This window comes from Chiloscyllium plagiosum, chromosome 3, assembly GCF_004010195.1.
Source record: "Chiloscyllium plagiosum isolate BGI_BamShark_2017 chromosome 3, ASM401019v2, whole genome shotgun sequence".
In the NCBI taxonomy this organism is placed as follows: Eukaryota; Metazoa; Chordata; class Chondrichthyes; order Orectolobiformes; family Hemiscylliidae; genus Chiloscyllium; species Chiloscyllium plagiosum.
The window spans coordinates 109,325,422-109,339,151 of record NC_057712.1 but is presented as its reverse complement, the minus strand read 5'-3'; the positions used below and the strand labels follow the sequence as shown (position 1 = coordinate 109,339,151).

The 13,730-nt window shown below is 39.5% G+C and overlaps 1 protein-coding gene across 6 annotated transcripts in view; it reads left to right on the top strand.

Moving 5' to 3' along the window:
- Nucleotides 1-13,730, top strand: part of atg5 (ATG5 autophagy related 5 homolog (S. cerevisiae)) — a 157,483-nt gene that overhangs the window by 103,722 nt on the left and 40,031 nt on the right. Inside the window, exon 7 of one of the 6 annotated variants that reach the window (XR_006311231.1) lies at nt 5,059-5,138. The exons of the other annotated variants lie outside the window; for them this stretch is intronic. The gene's annotated coding sequence lies outside the window, so the exon portion shown is untranslated. The remainder of the gene's footprint in view (nt 1-5,058; nt 5,139-13,730) is intronic. 6 annotated transcript variants of the gene reach the window in all.

The following is a 13,730-nucleotide window of genomic DNA, read 5'->3' as shown; positions in this document are numbered from 1 at the left end:
GGGGGGGCGATTGGTGGTGGTGTTGCACGGGGTTGGGGGCAGGAGGCGGTGTTGCGCAGGGGCGGGGGTTGGTGTTGTGGAAGGGGTGGGGTTGGATGGGGGCGGGGCCTCGCACGGTAAATGCTGCTGCTCATCTCCTGAATGAGGAGCAGACTTTTTAAAACTCTGAGACCCAGAGGAAAGGCATTTAATCGATTTAAACGATTAATTGATTATCCGAACGAAATAGTGCCTGCCCATCGTATTCGGATAATTGAGGTTCCCCTGTAATTCTCTCCCATTGCATTTCTTAATCTGCATATAGATTTGGACAAGGTATAGATTAGCAATCACAAAGGACTAGAAACACTGTTTGGAAAGGCAGTACAAAACTTGAGGATTTTGATCATCAGGCAATATTTACATTAAGATTTGTTTTTTTCTTCATCCTTGTATGGGATATGGTTGTAACTGGCAAGGCCAGCATTTATTGCCCATCCTTGATAGAATCAAGTTGAATTGAGTAACTGGTGTCATTACAGTGGGCAGTAAAGAGTCCTCCACATTGCTGTAGAACAGACCAGGTAAAGAACAGCAGATTTTCTTCTCTAAAGGGCATTAGTGTACCAAAGCGGTTTTAACAATAATGAACAATGCTTACATGGTTGCAATTAAACTAAATTCTATTTCTAGATTTTACTGACTTCATGTTTCACCCTCTGTACAGCTTGAACCCATGTCCCCAGACATTAGCCTGTGGCTCTGGATTACTAATCCAGTGACATAATCCAGTGCTGGATTACTAATCCAGCATCATCGACCCTCTACACCCACGCTTTAGAACTCAACTTCTGGGGCGATCTGACTGCACAATTATTCAAAAGGATGTGTGCTTACATTTAACTGGCACCAAATATCATTTTTAAGAATTAAGGCTTCTGGATTATTCAAACACAAGGCTGTCGTTAGCAAAATTTTCATTAATGTATCTTGGTTGCTGTATATTTTTGAACATTGACTTTCTGGATCAAACTTGCTTTGATATCAAAGATTGTTGGAAAACTTTCATTGTATGCTACAAAATTGTTGGCATTTATATCTCCAGCTTTTTTGCAGCTACAGTTGAATAAGAACACTGAATACAGCTCCTCTTTGTTTTTACCAATTAATCTCATTGCCAACTTTTATAACATTGCTGCAGTTTCTTTTCTTGTGACGTGTACATCAATTTTGTTTGAAAAGTTATTGTTAAATCTGTTTTTCCCCATTGCAGACTGAATATTTCAAGTTGCTATAACTTAAGAGTGAAAACAAAATTATTATTTCTCATTGCACCTCTGATTTTTTTTATTGCTACTTCCAATTATTTTAAATGTGTATGTCCTTGGGTGCCAAAGTTTCCCTCAAGTAGACATAGTTCTCCTTACAACTCTTTCAATACCCTTGATGATTTTGAACCTTCTTGAGTTAAGCTCTAATAATAAGATGCAATGGCTTGGAATTTGCTGAGCTGCTGGTCAATGAATGTAACTCTTTGCTGGAAAATTATTGATAATATGTTGCAGAGTTTAGTAACTGTTCAGGGGGACTGCACCCAACCTTGCAAATCCAAGGTGCCTTTCGAAATGGGAATGTTTTACATCAGTGGCCTCATCAGAGAATAATGTTTTATTCTCAACCTGCAGGGATTGCGGTGTGTACAGAACACCCAAATTGAGTTTAATTTGTTCTGCGTGGTGGAGTTTGTACTGCGATTGTATAAGTCTATATATTGATATTAAGATGTGATCTATAATGCACTGTGTTGTCCCCTGAGATATATGCAATCTCTAAACATCTCCTTGCACAATTGGAATGCATCTTTAGTACATAAATTTACGTAAAAATAAAACCAATAATTTTTTTTAGTTTGTTGATTGGCTAGGCCAGCGTTTTTTTGGCCACCCCTAATTTCCCTAAGAAAGTGCTGATCACCAAACATTGAACATATTACTTAACTGAGATTGAAGATGTCTATCAGATTCTTACAAAACGTTAATGACAACATTATATTTCAGATGACCAGGGAAATGATTGAATTCTTTACAAATTCCAAACCCTAAAACATTATTCTCTGATGTTCTAAGTGGCTGTGCTAATCTGACCTGGGTTGACTTTAATAAGAGTCTGAGCAATGACAATTGCCTATTGAAAAGTTTCCTCTGAGTCACTCTAGCGCAGTGTAGAAGTTGTATGAGTGAGGCATCACTAAAACTGACTAATGTTTCATTAATGGGATAACCCAAAGTTTAGAACTTCAGTAAGGAATTCTCTCTTTTCATTTTTTAAATAGTTTTATTCATTCTGAAGAAGTCCTTCACTATTGGCAATGTGATCATTGAAACAACCTGATGGAAGCTAGTTTAACTTGAAATCTCTTTGTGGAGTAGATACTTTTGATCAACCTATTTAGAAATGTTATTACACATCTCCTGGAGAGGTGGGACTTGAACCAGGTGTTCTAGCCTGGACATAGGGACACTGTTAGTCTATCACAAGAACCCTATTCCGTGGTGTTATAGAGTCATAGAGATGTACAGACCCTTCGGTCCAACTTGTCCATACTGACCAGATAACCCAACCCAATCTAGTTCCTCCTGCCAGCATCCAGCCTATATCCTCCAAACCCTTTCTATTCATATACATTCGGGTGCCTTTAAATATTGCAATTGTATTGCCTCCACAGTTCCTCTGGCAGATTATTCCACGCACGCACCATCTTCTGTGTGAAAACGTTGCCCCTTAGGTCCCTTTTATATCTTTCTCCTCTCACTCTAAACCTATGTCCTCTAGTTCTGGACTCCCCTACCCCAGGGAAAAGACCTTGTCTATTTACCCTATCCATGCCCCTCATAATTTATAAACCTCTATAAGGTCACCCCTTAGCCTCCGATGCTCCAGGGAAAACAGCCCTAACCTATTCAACCTCTCCCTATGGCTCAAATCCTGCAACCCTAGCAACATCCTTGTAAATCTTTTCTGAACTCTTTCAAGTTTCACAACATCCTTCTGATAGGAAGGCAACCAGAATTGTATGCAATATTGCAAAAGTGGCCTAACCAATGTCCTATACAACTACAACATGACCTCCCAACTCAATACTGTGACCATTAAATGAAAGCATACCAAACACCACCTTCACTATCCTATCTCCCTGCAACTCTACCTACAAGGAACTATGACCCTCCACTCCAAGGTCTCTTTATTCAGCAACACTCCCTAGGACCTTACCATTAAGTGTATAAGTCCTGCTAAGATTTGCTTTCCCAAAATGCAGCACCTCACATTTTTCTAAATTAAACTCCATCTGCCACTCCTCAGCCCATTGGCACGTCTGATCAAGATTGTGTTGTAGTTTTAATCACCAATAAAGTTATTTTCAGACATTTTTATCATTTCTCTCTCGTCCACCAGATCCTTTCAATTTGACTTTTTGTCTGAGAGGGAGAAAGGAAAGAAATGAACACTTATGTAAATCATTTCCAAATGCTCTAAATTTCTAATTACCTACCCCTTGGTACTCCTTTTTCTTTCCCCAGTATACCTTTGCAGCACTTCTCATGCTTTTCTGCTCAGATAAGTCTGCATGGTCTCTCAGCTTAGTAGTTCTCTTGTACAACAATCTCTAGTCCAACTGAAAAGCATCTTATCTAAAACTGACTTAACCCATCATCGCCAGGTCTGACATAACCCACTTCAAGCTTGACGAAGTGATATTGTACACTGTAATATCGCTATTACTCTCATGTCTTTCTGAAGCATAAAGTGAAGGTGCCAGTATTGGACTGGGTTGGACAAAGTCAGAAGTCGCATCACACCAGGTTATAGATCAGCAGGTTTATTTGAAATCACAAGCTTTCAGAGTGGTGCTCCTTCGTCAGGTGTAGGAGCAGCACTCTGAAAGCTTATGATTTCAAATAACTCTGTTGGACTATAACCTGGTGTCATGTAACATCTGACTTTGGAGTATAAAGATAATCGTGCTGCTTTTCTCACACTGTCAACTGCCTGCTTAAAGTACATCCTGTCAGCTAACATTATAAAGAATTCACAGATTTCTTCACAGTAAATAGATTTTGTTGCTTCTTCCTTTTTTGGGCTGATGAAGTCAAGCTTCCTCCCAGATCCCCTACCTATTCTAGTCATGCTCTTTCTCTTCAGAACTCTTCAACCATGTCAGCATCAAGAAGTCAATCCAGTTTGAAATCTGTATCCTTACCACTAATTCATACTCTTCTCGGCTACTATCAGCCTCACTAGACTCTGATTTGAAACCCGAGTTGAGTTTTTAATCCACTCCTCTCCACCTTTCCACACTGCCACAATTCATTCATTTGTTATTGAAAGCTTCTGTCATGTCACTTTTGAACCCAGTTTTGTCCAATCCTCCTGATAAGTTCCCCATCCTAAATAAATTTCAGTTCATGTGAAACTGTGCAACTTCTGTCTTATTCAGCTGGCAGCTGTAAGCTAGTCCATCATCCCCATCCTCTCAAATCTGTATTTGACTCACAGTTCCTCCAGCACCTTGAATTTAAATCCCCTACCCTGGTGTTTCAGTCCAGTGTTCCCTTTATCTTTAATTTGCTATTTTCACCCCAAGACATGTCCTAGCAAATTAAATCTTTTTGCCTATTACCCCACTGCTGCCTTGACCCTCCAACATTCAAGGCCCACTGACCCCTTCTACGATCTATCTGTTTATATTCCTTCAAGATCTTCTTTAACAGGAACGGTGACCAGAAAATTGAAATGTATTTTAATGTGTCTTTAGTGTACACATTTCCTTGTGCATCTGAAGTATCTTCTGTTATTTTACGATTTTGAAGGTACCGTGTAAATATATGATAAATTCCTAAGGCAAAATTGTCTCAATTGACAGCAGTTTTTTTGGTAATGAACAAAATGTAGGAATGGAATATTTAGAATATTGACAACCTTGTACTGAATTGGCTGCATCTGGAAAATGTGCAGTATTAGTTTAGATACTTTGTAATAGGAAATGACTAACTGTTGTAACCTCATTTTTTTTATAAATAGGTCTGAAACAGAATATTAGTAAATACATACGGTACACCGATACATCAGCTGATTCAGATAAAGCCTGAATTTCAGCTCATGTGAGTCATTTGTCTACTTTATAAGGGCTAACGCTGCAGGTGTGTAATGGATTTGTTCGCCAAGCATTATCTGCAATCTCCTGTAAAAGTGGATCTGAGTGAGCAAAATCATGTGCTTTTACTATGCATGCATTTTCTGACTTAATGACACAACTATCAATTTTCTTGGTGCGTTTGGGTTCATCGTCTGTTACTCATCTAAAATTATTTCAGTCACCTTATGATGAGATAACCAATTACAGTGATAACATTCGCAACCTTTTTTGTGATATTGTTTAGGTTGAGAGGTAAAAGTTTTTAAATTTCAATGGCATTGTTATGGGTGTGAAGTTTTATAAGTCTTATGTTATTAAGCTGTCTCTTAATTCAAGGCATAAAGGAATAATAAAGTGGATCATGTGTCCTGGGACAAGTTCTGCCTGACAACAAACCTGTGTGTCATGTTACTTTTGGGGAACAGGCGTACAGACTGAGTGTTATTGAAATGCATGTGCCATGTTTAACACCTGAACACACAAGGATGGACGTGCTATTGCAGACTTTATACCTTTAAGGCATTGAAACAGAGAATGACAGATTCCTGAGCATACAGGGAGAGCACGGCAGATAGCAGTTACTGTGATTAGTAAGAGGAGAAATGATTCGTACAACCACCTGATGAAGGAGCAGCGCTCTGAAAGCTAGTGCTTCCAATTAAACCTGTTGGACAATAACCTGGTGTTGTGTGATTTTTAACAAGAGAAGAAAAGCTGCTTATGCTGATGGCTAGCAGACAATGCTTGTGAGAAGCCACTCTCTGGTTGAAAATTGAACCATTGGAAATTTACATACTTTGGTAGATTCAACCTGGCATGGGCAAAGGTAGTTTGCATTGGTGTGAGTCTGGCTGCTGGAATGCTCAGTTTGCGAATTACAGGAAGTTGAGGGATAATGCCTTTGGTCACTGAATAGAGAAATGGTAAAAGATCTGGCAACATCTGTGGAGGGAGAAGTGGAGTTAGTGTTTTGAGTCCAACATAATACAGGTACGCAATCCTTTATCCGAAACCCTCGGGACCAGCTGGTTTTTGGAATTTGGAATTTTTTGGATTTCGGAATAAGTGACAGTTTGACAGTTTTTAAAAATCTTACTGAATAGCAGATGCACCTATGAAAACTACGAGCCCTGAGACAGAACTGATGCCTGCCAGTGCTGGGTCACGCCCCCAGTGTGATGTGGGTTGAGTGGGTGTGGGGTGGGTTAACTGTCTACACCCCAAACAACATTGTAAATGAGGAAAAAAAACTTCAGATTTCAGAGCTTTTCGGATTTCGGGATTTCGGATAAAGGATTGTCTACCTGTACTACTTCAGAACGCACAAGAGGTAGGATTAGAAAGAAAGCATCCCAAAGTTATTCAGCCACAGAACATACTTGTGGAAAAAGTTGTAGGTCGTGGAATATCAGGGGCAACAATAGCATGGGTATAAAATTGGCTGAGGGGTAGCTAATAAGGAATATTTAATGGGTTTTTGTTTTGGGCTGGTAGAACGTCAGTAGTGGAGCTCCTGTGGTCAGTGTTGGGACCCTTACTTTTTCTGAATTCCCCATAAATCCCTGGATCTGAGTATGCAGAGATTAGTTTCAAAGATTGAAAATGATGCAAAACTGAGCTGAACAGTATAGAACTTCAAAAGGACAGTGAGTGGGTAGATATGTGGCAGATGGAGTTTAATGTGGAGAAGTGTGAAATGATGCACTTTGGTACAAAGAACATAGACAAGCGAGGTCACTCAACCTAAAGCGTTAACTCTGATTTCTCTTTCGTGGTGCTGCCAGAGCCTCCTGAGCTATTCCACTGATGTTTGTTTCTCTTTGTGTATAAAACAAAAGGAATTATTCTGAAGGGTGTGCAGATGAAGAGATATCTCAGTCTGTATGTACATAAGTCATTAAAGGTAGTAAGATAAGTAGAGAACTGTCTGTGATTCTGAATCAAGCATACAGTACTCTAGGCTTCATAATTGGGTCATATAACATGAGCAGGGAGATTATGATAGTTTTATAAGACATTGGTTAGATCTGAGTTGGAGTTACTGTGTATCATTCTAGGCGCCACACTATAAGAAGGACGTGAATGCATTTGAGAATGTAGAAGAGGTTTCAGAGAATGGTTCTAGGGATGAGACACTTAAGTTATGAGAAAAGATTGGAGAACTTAACTGTTTTGCTTTGAGAGGAGAAAACGGAGAGGAGATTTGCTGGAAATTTTCAGAACCATTAGGGGTGTTGACAAAGTGGATAAGGAGGAACTCCCCACTCATGAACAAATCAAGAATGAGAGGGCACAGATTTAAGCTGTTTTCTAAAAGAAGCAAATGTGAGGTGAGAAAAAGCTTTTGGGTATGGAATGTACTGCCTGGAAATGTGGTGGAGACAGACTCACTTGAGGCATACATGAAGTCATTGGATGATCATTTAAACAGAAACAATGTGCACGGTTACAAGGGAAGGGGATTGGCACTAAGCTAATATGCTCAGAGAAGCAGTGCAGACATGATGGTCCAAATGGCCGCCACTTGTGAAGGAGTGATGGAGTCAGTTGGAAAAAGTGGGGAGAAAGGATCCAAAAGTATTGGATCTTGAGCTATTGGAATCTGTGTTCCTTAACATTTGAAAAGAAAGGAAATTGTTTATTGTAGAGACATCAAATGAGATGAAATTGGACTGAGAATTATGACAGCTTTGAAATAGTAAAGGGTGGTACTGATGGAGAGAGAGGTCAAGAACGTGCATATGACAGTGTAGCTGTAAGGAGCATAGTATGAACATAGAACATAGAAAAATACAGCGCAGTACAGGCCCTTTGGCCCTGTTGCGCCGATCCAAGCCCACCTAACCTACACTAGCCCACTATCCTCCATATGCCTATCCAATGCCCGTTTAAATGCCCATAAAGAGGGAGAGTCCACCACTGCTACTGGCAGGGCATTCCATGAACACACGACTCGCTGAGTAAAGAATCTACCCCTAACATCTGTCCTATACCTACCACCCCTTAATTTAAAGCTATGCCCGTCGTAATAGCTGACTCCATATGTGGAAAAAGGTTCTCATGGTCAACCCTATCTAAACCCCTAATCATCTTGTACACCTCTATCAAGTCACCCCTAAACCTTCTTTTCTCCAATGAAAACAGCCCCAAGTGCCTCAGCCTTTCCTCATATGATCTTCTATGTTGCAGAAATACCTGTATCCTAGGTGGATTCAAATCATGAAGGATGGAAGTTCAGTTTGGAGTAAGTCAAATCCAGGGACAGTCACTTAAGGAAGAAGAAGTGACTGAGAGAGCACATTTTGTTAAACATGTTATCAAACCCTCTGAGTAATGTAGGTAACAATGAAGATGAAGCAATTAAGGTTCAAACAGAAATCCCTTCCGAGAGAAGAGCAAAAATTCAAGGAAAGCGTACCTGAAAGAGAAGTGGCAATGAATTAAATATTTAAATAAGAACAAAGTGCTGCAGGTGAAGGAGATGCAAAATAAAATAGCAAATCTGCTAACATCTCTGGAGAGAGAAACAGAATTGATATTTTGAGCCCAGTATGACTCCTGTTCAAAAGAAATGCTAACACTGACTTTGTACTCGTAAGTAAAAGATTGCAATTCTACAGATATCTGGCCTATCAGGTTAAAACTCTCTAAGTAACATGTTCAGCAGTTTAGAGTATTAGGTTTCATAATAATACATTTAGTTAATGTTGGTCGTTGTCGCAATAAAAGCCTTATTGGTTTCTACTGGAATCATAAAAGGATCGTTGTTAAACTTGGTTCTGTCCTCGCCTGACCTTTAACTACATGCACTTGCCAGTATAGATCTCAAGATAGGGATCAGGAATGTACTCCATGGTTGTCTCCTTCCTTGAGTCTTATATTTCCCTGGAATTGAAAATGTTTCAATCTTGTGGGACACTAAAGATTTTCTTAAGCCTCTCACACTAAAACTTAGATAATTGAATGAGATGCATTGTGAGTTGCACTTAATTCTTTATTTCGTTTGCATTGTTTTTTATTTGATCTGGAAACTTTGGAACGTAATTTGAGGTTTACATGTGGTCATTATAAAATTGATGATTCTCATGTGACCAATAAGTTATAGGGTTGAAATCTAAATTAAATTATGTTCTCCAGTATTACAACTATCTGATAAAGGATTAACTAAATTCAACATAACAGCATTGGACCACAAAACTGTTCCTAATGCACTCTTAAAAATATTTATCTGTTTGTGGCATAGGGAATTGAAATACAGCAATGGGATTAGCATTCCTTTTATATTGAAAGAGTTAATTATTGATGGATCTAATTAAAAATGTATTAAAATGTTGTCATCTAATTACAACCAATGCACTCTCACCTTCTAAACTTTACAGCTAATCTTGCAAATCCTTCACATCCTGCCAGTGACTCAGTTTTTCTGGTAATCCTATATGTGCACCACTGTTAACGTGCGCCGTATTTCTGTTTTGTTTGCTCTCAATTCCCCAACCTCCTTAAAAACAGAGGGCTTTTAGTTACAGGTGTCAAGACCAGGCATCTACATTTGCAGAGCTGAATGATTACTTATCTCCAAGCACTGTGTGTCTGGCACATAGGCTCAGGTGTTACATTGAATGTGAGTGATTGACAGTTTGGATACAAAATATAGGACATGCCAAGACCTACATTGTTTTTAGAAGACAGTTAACTTTTGCTGCTTACAAAATTAAGGCGTGAAACAAAAACGCTGAACAGTTGTGCATACCTATTTGAAGTATTACAGTTAGAAATGATCCTTTAGCATATACCAACAACACCACCAGCCACACAACCTTACCACTCATGAAATTTGGAAAACGTTTAATAAAAATCCATGATTGTAATTGTGATGAGATTTAGTTAATAGTAAAACTGCAAACCAAATCAGTTCATGTAATTCCTTCATGACTGTGAATCTCTCGTCAGGAAATAGAAAATGACAGTGGCACAATTTTTAACAGAACTCAAATGCATGGTCGAGTAAGCATTGAAATTGAACTTTGTGTGAAGGCATTTTTTAAAATGTAAACATGTACTCAGATCCCAGAGAGATCTTTTAGTCATTTTCATTGTAGTGTAAGTATTGGTGTTGGACTGGGGTAGACAACATTAAAAGTCACACATGTTACAGGCTAGGCCAGACCCCTCAAAACATTCTTAAGCCGGTAGCCCCAGATCATAACTTTGCAATTTGTTTCAGTAAGTGTACAGTGAAAAATTACCCGGATTGACTACTAGATTTTAAAACAGACAAAAAATTGTTCACAAAATTACACAATGAAATACAAAGAACAGAATAAAGAACCCCTACAGAACTCAGCCTATCCAACTGGACTTAATTATGCTGTTCCGAATTTACACAACAGTCCCAATAACCAAACTCCCTTTAAAAACCAGTATAAATGGAACACCTGCTTACAGGTTGAAGTTGAAGGGCAGAAAAAGAGAGAGAGTGAGTTTCCCCACAGCTCCCTGTTGAACAGAATTGAACTCAAACAGCTCAACTAGAGAGTTGACCACTCCCGTTTCTTTATACAGGTCACTTCTAAAACATGACCACTTTGTTCTGAAGTCTCATCTGTTCACATATAAACAAAAGGCCTCTCAAAGTCCTTTTTCATCTTTGCACCAAACCAGGCTGATTGCAGCCCTGCCAGTTCATTACCCCTCTGAAAAAAATCAAGGACAGTGTACCCTTGAGCCAAGAAACAGCTTTAAAAAAAAAGGACTAGCTTTGTGACACACAACACCAGAATATAGTCCTTATTTGGAGGTGCCCGTGTTGGATTGCTGTTACAAAGTTATAGTCCAACAGGTTTACTTGGAAGCACTAGCTTTCGGACCGCTGCTCCTTCATCGGTAAGCTATACTCCACAACCACCCGATGAAGGTGCAGTGCTGCGAAACCTAGTTCTTCCAAATGAACCTGTTGGACTATAACCTGGTGTTGTGTGATTTTTAACATTTTCATTGAAAGCAAACCTACCTTCCTTCCAACTGGGCAGAACTCTTAATTTATGCCATTCATTTTTCTCTTCTCAATCAAGACCGTTGACAATTATGGTTACCTAAGATCCTTGATTCCTTCAGGACATTATGATTAATTTTTTTTTGTGTGAACCCCTGACAGTGAATACGAATAGCTATTTGACTACGTGAAACCTCAGTTATAAACTGTCTTTGCATGACATTTCCTGTACTTTTTCGGCATGGCTACTGCATAACACATGATTAATTTCCTAGCTCTTTCCTTCCTAACAATTAATTGGGCAGTGACTGGTTTGAAACAAACCTTATCTTGGTGATAAACTGGCAATTTCACATCTAGTGAATGGCACTTCTCTGATTAAGTGTCATACTTCATTTGCCTTGAAAGTTTCTTTTTGTTACCTTTTCAAATAGGTTAAACCTCATTCCCATAACTTTACTTCATTCCATTCTTGCACTTCTAATTTCAGCGAGTTATCTGGGATGGCTGCTGCTTGTGCTCCTGAAGTGTTAGACCTGAAAATGTGTTGCTGGAAAGGCGCAGCAGGTCAGGCAGCATCCAAGGAACAGGAGAATCGACGTTTCGGGCATAAGCCCTTCTTCAGGCATAAGCCCTTCCTGAAGAAGGGCTTATGCCCGAAACGTCGATTATTCCTGAAGAAGGGCTTATGCCCGAAACGTCGATTCTCCTGTTCCTTGGATGCTGCCTGACCTGCGCTTTTCCAGCAACACATTTTCAGCTCTGATCTCCAGCATCTGCTGTCCTCACTTTCTCCTCCTGGAGTGTTATCCAAGTACCTATTTTATAACACTTCCTATTTCTCATCTATTTGCTGTCTGTAGGCAACATCATCCAAAAGCACATAATTGATTTTCACATTGTACACTGGCACCCTGCTGTATCTCTGTGCTTTTCTCAAAACTCTGACAGCACCATTGCTCGATGTCATCTGCTGCTGGAACCTTCATCTAGTTTTGTTACTTTTAGACTTGACTTTTCCAATACATTCATGGCTGGCCTCCCACCATTCCTGTAGGATCTAGCTGTGCATGATCCCATTAAATTTTTTGCACAGCTGTTCACGGAAGTTCTATATCCAAGTAATAGGTCCTCTGCACTTTCTTTCAGGCTGTATGTAGCCTGTGGCCTCTTGAGTTCTCTGCTCCAAACTCACTGATCCACATTGGCTCCCCAATTTAAACAATACCTTGTTTCTAAATTAACTTCCTTTTTTTCCCTCATGTACTTGCTTGGCTTCACCCCTCCCTACATCTGCTCTCCTATAGCCCTTCATCTCTCAGATGTATGCTGTTCAAATTCTGACCATTCTGCTGCAGTACTAATGACAGTGCTGACAATAGCCTAAGATTTGAAATTACTCCCTAAACTCCTCCCCCCCCCTCCCCCCCCCCCCCCCACTTCTCTCTTCCTTTAAGAATCTTCTTTAAACCCACTTTTACTATGCTTTTAGAGATCTGCTCCAATACGTGTTGTGTCTTAGTACAATTATTTCCTGTAATACCTCCTGTGAAATGTTTTGTAATGTTTCATGGTAAAGATGCAATGTGAATGCAAACCACTTTAAATTTAGTCTCTTACATTGAAATTTAGAAAATTGTTTAGAACAAAGACTTCTGATTTGTAACATGATCACTACTTGTCATTGAAAACACTGAAATCATTGAACAGTTCTATGCATCTATGGGGAGACCTGACAAATGGGCCATACTTGAAAATGTTACTTTGTTTTTACCCCAGCTAATGACTGGTGTCAACCATTTTCTGGGTTTGCTTTAGATTTACAGTGCCTACGGATTTTTACTAAGTTGTGTGATATATAAGAAACAGTTACCTTTAATTTTTAAGTATGCTGTAAGTTCATTATCCTTGGCATCTTGCAAAATCTGTGCCATTGGCAAAGGATTCATCACGTACACTTTTCTAAATGGCAAGTAGTATTTTGTTGCATTTCTACTACTTCTAAGTAATTTATTTGCCTTGATTATTTTTATTTGGTGTGTTTTGTAAAGTAACTTCTTTGAAGAGTCGGGCTGTACAGGACATTGGTTAGGCCACTTTTGCAATATTGCTTGCAATTCTGGTCTCCTTCCTATCGAAGGATTTTGTGAACCTTGAAAGGGTTCAGAAAAGATTTACAAGGATGTTGCCAGAGTTGGAGGATTTTAGCTATAAGGAGAAGCTGAATAGGATGGGGCTGTTTTCCTTGGAGTGTCGGAGGCTGAGGGGTGACCTTATAGAGGTTTATAAAATCGTGACGGGCATGGATAGGGTAGATAGACAAGGCATTTTTCCTGGGGTAGGGGAGTCCAGAGCTAGAGGGCATAGGTTTAGCGTGAGAGGGAAAAGATATAAAGGCGACCTAAGGGGTAACATTTTCATGCAGAGGGTGGTGCATATATGGAATGAACTGCCAGAGGAAGTGGTGAATGCTGGTACAATTACAGCATTTAAAAGGCATCTCGTTGAGTATATGGATAAGAAGAAAGGTTTGGAGGGAAATGGGCCAAGTGCTGGCAAATGGGA